Raw genomic sequence first — 7,323 nt, 5'->3', positions numbered from 1 at the left:
AGTGGTCTCTTCGGCCCCAAGTTTTAGCATTCTGCTTTGAATCAAATTCCTGGTGTGTTATTCTGATTAAAAAAAAAATACAGATGAACAAATGTCACCCTCATAATAAAAGCACAATAAAAGTCATACAGTAACCAAAACTGCCCAGACTGTACATGTGGACCTTATCCTCCAATAAATAACTGTACATTATGCAAGTTACTTTGTTATCTGGAAGAGTTGGTGTGTGAACACGGCAAGACAGAGTACAGTTACGCCGAGGCAAATTCACACCATTTAACAGGTAGGTTGCTAGACCTGTTGAGAAGTTCAATGGGTGCAGCATTTACCTGGGTCCAGCTTCTTCTGAAAGGATGTCACTAGAGGCCTATTGACATTTTATAACATTTTCGTGTTGTTGTTGTTTTAATGTATTGCTTTAGCATAGGTGAAGGCACAGTTTAAAACACTCCAGCAGACGAACAAAGGCCACTGCTTCCACATCAGACTTCCAAATAGAATCAGCTAGCTGTGGCCCAAAACAGAGCCCAATCTCTGCTATAACTTCATTGGATATGCTAAATCATGGTACTAAACTAGTCAGCCAAAGTCATTACCCTCACAGATACAGGATCTCAGGTTTGGAAGGGTACCCAGAGTCTCATCCAGGCTGACCCCCCCCCCCAATTAATCAGCATAAGCATCATTAATTTGTACCCCACCCATCTGGCTGGGTTGCCTCAGACACTCTGGGCAGCTTCCAGCATATATAAAAACACAGTAAAACATTAAACCTTGAAAAGCTTCCCTATACAGGGCTGCCTTCAGGTGCTTCCTAAATGTTATACAATTACTCATCTCCTTAACATCTGATGGGAGGGCATTCCACAGCCGAGAAGGCCCTCTGCCTGGTTCCCTGTAGCTTCTTTTATTGCAGTGTGGGAACTGCCAGAATGCTGGATCTCAGTGTCCGGGCTGAACGATTAGACTTTTAATCCCTCTGGCAAATCCATCTTAGGGTTGCCATATGTCCTCTTTTTCCAGGACAGGTCCTTTTTTTCATGGATATGTAAAATCAGAGTCATAGTGATCCATAGTTAAATGTAGAAGTCAGCAAATGTGTCCGCTTTTTTGATCTTCAAAATATGAAGAACAATCTTCTTTTGCTTTCAGTGTCTATCAGGTCCCTCTTTCTTGAGTAGACCTGCTCTCTTTCTTCCCATTCCCACTTTCACCTCAACCTTTGGCCATTCTCCTTCTTCTGACAACTTTCCTCTCTATTTCTAAAGCAAGTGGCTCTGGTCAGCATCTGGTTCCCTTCTGGATGCCCTCCACCTCCAGCTAAAATTTCCCCTTCTATCTTTAGTCAACATCTTTTTTCCCCCTTGACCATTTCTCTACATCTTGCAGTTTCTATGTGTTTTGATGCATGCTTTTGCAACTGGCAGCTTGAATCATTAGGCATGAATCATTTAAGGTATTAAAGCTATTGTTAGTGTTAAATTGCTTGAATGATACTCAGTGATGTTTTCTGACTTCATAGAATGCCAATTTAGGGGCACATTTGGGTCTCAGTGTCAAAAGACACCTCAAGGTTTTGGGGCAAACTGCACATTTTGTAAGCAAGTGTATATTGCTTTGTGGATTAGTGTGATTATTAGGATAATGTATTTGTTAGCTGGATCAGAAGCATATTTACTCAGAAATTAGTCACACTTTTTCCAGTGGGATTTATCCCCCTAGTAAGCTAATTTAGGATAACAATCTACCTTTACACATTGAAGCAATGCCTTTAACAGAGCATTTATCTTATGGAAGTTAGACTTTGTTCTCTTGGTTTTGTGTACTATTTTACCCTGTTTAAGAAGCACAAAGGAAAATCCTGCTCTATAAAAATATATTCTCTAATGTTTAGGTGTACTTGAATGTCAACAAATCAAGGAATCCAGTAAATAGGAATGGATAATTGTTTATTGCATTGAGAAATGAACCAACAGCTTCAGAAATGAACAGAAAGAGGTGTGTTACTGTTTACAAGGATGTGTTTCTAATAGTTTTGATGGATTAATAACCTCATAGTCTAAGAGATCCACCTTATTCATCATCTCGAAAATTAGGTATGCCTATGTCTTGTTTAATTAGCATACCAGACTAATGCGCTTTCATTTACAGTATGAATATATGCATGGTAACATCTACAATTTTAGAATAAGCCTAACTACCATATATGCAGCATAGCTTTTTTACGTTTTTGTGCCCTCTCATTATGTCTTTAAACAGAATACAAACATAGCATTGAATAGGTGTTTTTGAGAGCCAATATTCTCTGTGTCACCTGCAAACATGTATGAGTTATATAGTCATACATACCATGGCAAATATTTTTCAGATTTTCTAAACCCCATAGCAGTCACGTGAAGTTTGGCAGCACACTAATAACAAAACATGATCTCAATCAATCAAAAAAAAGCCAGGGGGAGGGTGGGGAGAGTAAGTCTTTATCTGGAGCCAGAAATATGTCATTTAAGGTGTCAAGCAGACTTTACTGGTGTGAACATTCCACAGATGGGGAGCCACAACTGAAAAGGCCCTCTCCTTTGTCACCACCCTCTGCAGCTTCCTAAGAGGAGGGACCCAGAGAAGTTCTAATGATGGGTAAAATAATAACAATACAGTAATAATAGTAAGCCTGAAGAACTGGGAACTGGGAACTGGGCACCAATTACATTTAACAGAAGAAACCCTGTCTATTGACATGCAATAAAACGGAGGGCATAAGACCTTAGAAAATAGGGAAAGATACAAAAAGAAGTGGGTTAAGGAAAGGAAAGGCTAGTATTAGAGGTCAAAGGCACAGGAGAATAAGAGATAGACTTTAAAAGCTGTTTGAACAGCAAGGAGGGAGAGGCTCAGATGCTGGGAGGCTGCGATTTCTAGAGAAAAGGGCTGAGGCATGAAGGAGAATAAGTGACTCAAGGTTTAGCTATGAGGAAAGTTAGGGAAGAACAAAGACAGCAAGAAGACAAATAAGAGACATGAGCAAACAGGTAAAAAGAAGGCAAAGGGTGTTAAGAGGTTTTAAATCAACTAAAATCTAATAACTTAAACACTATAGAATAAAGAAACAGAAGTTAATGGCAGTTGGAGGATGGATGGCGGCAAACAGATTGAGGTTGAATCCTGACAAGACAGAAGTACTGTTTTTGGGGCACAGAGGGCAGGTGGGTATGGAGGACTCCCTGGTCCTGAATGGGGTAACTGTGCCCCTGAAGGACCAGGTGCGCAGCAAAGGAGTCATTTTGGACTCACAGGTGTCCATGGAGGCACAGGTCAATTCTGTGTCCAGGGCAGCTGTCTACCAGCTCCAACAGGTACACAGGCTGAGGCCCTACCTGCCCTGCCAGTGGGCAGGTATAAGTTGTTGTTGTTGTTGTTGTTGTTGTTGTTGTTGTTGTTGTTGTTAAACTACTGTTTTTGCTGCTGCTGCTATTATTCTTTAAATGTACCACTTGGAGATTCAAGCCCTCCACCTGGACTTCAGGTCAGACCTGGAGGTGTGGCAACCCTATTTAAAAGGTATTTGCCTTTGGCACCGGCTTTCAGCAGCAGCTTTGAGAAACAACAGCCTTATGGAGTCCAGTAGGGCCTTGCCCTCTTAGGAGCTTGGCATTATGTACAATGTTGACACTATACACAGTTATTAGCTGTTAATGCTTTGGTTTTATTTTGTCATGGTGTTTTCAGCTTCTTTCCTTGTTCTGATAGACCCAGAATAACTGAGATTCATCCATCACCGTTGTCAGATTTTTATATGTATCAGAAAGGGCAGAAAGTGACGTGTGACCAGGATATGTGCGAAGGGGTAAAACCTATAAAATCTGTGACTTGCATCCAAACATTTTTTTTACTGATGAAAAATGCAAATTACTTCAGTAGGAAACTATTTTTGTTCTTTGGTAGCTTTTGGAAGGAACAACAGGACAATTCTGTTAGGCGAAATAATAACAATGATCAATCAAAATCAGCTTGCAAGCCAATATGTTAGGACAGCCAGAGTGAAATTCATAACCACAGGAAACTAATCAAAATCACCAAAATAGCTGGACTATAAATTGCTTTTGCCCTGAATAAGCCACCACTTCCCTATTCCATTATCTCTCATTGAATACAATTAAATGTAGGGATCAACTGTGATTTTAATTGTAAGTCTTGGCTCTTTGGTATGATTGTAATGTATAAATATGAACGGAAAAGTCTGAATCATGGGTACCAAAGCAGTGGAAGGAATTCTGGGATGTTTCAGGATGTGTAGGAAAGCTAACGTAAGAGAGAAAAGGCATTTCCTGATACAAACTGGGTCTATACACAATTAGGCATATTGTTGCATGTTAGAAGAAAACAACAAGGCTTATATTAAGGGATTTATAATGTGCTCATTATAATTGATAGGAATTAGGCATATGCCTTGGTGTCTCCCTTACTGTTCCTGGATGTTAGGAAAGTTTAGATAATCTCTGACTTTATTATTCTGTGTTGTTTTATTTTTAAGTTATGTATTTAAAATAATTTATAAACTGCTTGATATTTTACAAACCTGTTAGCAGTATTCTATAGATCTATATTTTGAAAACAAAAATACAATGTAATACCAATAAATTAGCAGTGTAAAAGCATATAATAGCAAATAAAACAAATGTTGAGGGATTCAAGCATAAGGGATTCAAATTATATAGATTTAATTATTATCCCTGTATGTAGCATTAGAACATCGAGGTACCACTGTAGAATGTAGAATTTGGGGGAAATGGTAAAATCCTTGAAGCAAAAACCTGTAACAATTGTAACAACTTGCAAGAGCAGGATTGTAAAATTGTTATTTAAGCAAAGTGGCATCAGAATAATGTTAACGGTACTATAGACCCACTCCATTAGTACTGCAACATCACTGCCTCATATAATTTTGCAGAAAACTCTTTTGCAGAACTAGTTCATAGCTCCAGAACGTTTCTCCTTTTTTCCTTGGATTGGCAGACTTAACCAGAGCATAACAAAGGCTCTTTGTGTTACTGCACAGGGGAGCCAAAAAGTTCCTGAAGCAAAGTTTGTTTACAAGAGGACCAAATACAGTACTTACATAAAAGGAGCGATCAGCCTGTGTAATGGAAGATACATTCCTTCAGACTGTAAGGAAGACAGAGCTATTGCATACTAATTGAAGGAAATGTAGGCCATTATAACTGCCTTGTAATTTCTGGGCTCGAGTCAATCTAATACCACAATCCTATATTCAAGACTTGTGTTCAAAACCTGGAAAGGTGAATCTGCTGCGCAGATGGTAGCCAGACATGCTGGAATTGTTTCCAGATTGAAGCGCTTCCAGATGATTCTATGCAGCTGGCACCTGTAGCCCACGTGCTGATCGTTGCTGGTCCACAGGGCCAGATATATGTGCAAACTAAGCAGGCTGCAGTTTAGGGTCTCAGATTAAGTAGGCTAAGTAGGTTGCAATTTAGGGTCTCTAAATACAAAAACTAAACTAAACTAAATTTCAAGTTTTATGTAATTGGTTAAGAAAACAAATAGACTTATTTATTGCAAGATACACATTTTTGTTAGCTTTTAGTTGCATCTTCAGCTATGTACCAGTTTATATGCAAATATGAAAGTTAATTATTTCTATTTTCATTGTCCTTTCTGTTAAAATAACAGTTTGTTGTTGTTAAGGCTATGGCATCTCTTAAACTTGACATAACTTAGAACTTGCCTTGATCCAGCCCTGCATGGTCTAAATTGACCAGCTGGATCCATGTGGGTGATGCTGAAATGGCTTCACCTTGACTATATCTATAACAACCTTGGCTTTGAAATTCCATGCTATATTGCATACCTTCCTAGCATTATTTTCTACCCCAATTTGCTGTCGCTACCATTATTGAGAAAGTTTATTTGGAAGCATAGAGACTAGAATCCCAAGCCAGTTGAGAATGATGGCCAGTGCCACAATTCCGAATTGTAGACTGCACCTTTTGTAGGTGCCCTCTTCAGGTAGCAAGACAGAGAGAACATTGCCCAGCGCAGTGTCTTGTGTCCCCACTAGAACCTAATAGTCGCTTCTTCCTTTCATACATCCTGATCCACTCATTCTGTTTCTGATCTTTCAAATCTCATATTCCATTTTACTCACTTACCTTTGTCTTTTCTTTGCCCAGATTAATTCAAAGAATGGGAGACTCTTACACTTCAATATGATAAAATCAACTTTATTGTCACTTTCATATTCTCAGTTGTTGTATTTAAACATAATAGTGGTCCTGTATATGCTTTGCAGAATTTTGTGCATATGCTAAATTAAGCTTCTATTGTAGTGTTTGAAATAACTATCATGTTGCTTGAAGAGATTGGACCCACCACATAATATACATTTATGTTTCTTCTTAACTAGTCCTTTCAAAAGCACACACACAAAAATTCCCATTCAATTTTAGTGTCAATATTGATTTGGGGGGAGATTTGCACATCTCAGGTAGACTGAAGTTACTTTAATCAAGTCGTTTCGCTATGTTTATCCCTTCTACCCAATTCTGAGAACCAGGTGTTTAGACAAGAGCCTGCCTTCAGATCACTGATGTGAAGAATAATACCTATCATTATCTGGAATCAATAATACTTAATAGTGACCTGCCTTGATTCTTAACATTTATGCTGTTCAATACAAGGAGAGCTGAAGTCAGCCAATTTTGTTCCCTTGTTTACTTTTGCCCCAATTCTTTTTAATGTTTCAAAGCCATGATCACCAGATTGGTTAAGGGGCCTGGAATTTCTAGCAACTGTAACTGTGTGGTGACCCACACAACCATCAACTATATATTTTGTTACCTGACACTTTACTTTATTTGGTTGCCTCTCACTGGATTTTATGTACACAATGTTAGCTTCTATTCTATAACCATTTTTAGAGCACGCTAGCTGTGTGTGTTTATTATCATGCCAGATGGATGAGTCATCCCAAACTGAACTCAGTACCTGTCAGCCTTCCTCCAGATGTTAGTTTAAAAGCCTCTCTGCAACCTAATTCATTTTAAGTACCAGCAGTAGAGTCACATTTTAGCTATAGCTAAAAATATTTATCTGTGCCTAACAAATGTAATCCCTCTTTCCTAATTCCATCTTGTCATACATGCACTGACAGTTTGAGACCATAAAGTTTTGCTTGTAAATAGAATAGGAAGCATTTCAGAAAATGGTACTTTGGAAACCTTAGAACTTTACCTTCCACCTAAGTTTGGGATCTGGGGTCTCTCATTTTTATTTCACATATCTCAGACTCTGATTAGCTTGCCTTCA

This window comes from Podarcis pityusensis (genome assembly GCF_964106645.2).
Source record: "Podarcis pityusensis genome assembly, chromosome: 11".
In the NCBI taxonomy this organism is placed as follows: Eukaryota; Metazoa; Chordata; class Lepidosauria; order Squamata; family Lacertidae; genus Podarcis; species Podarcis pityusensis.
Note: the sequence above shows the minus strand (reverse complement) of the source record.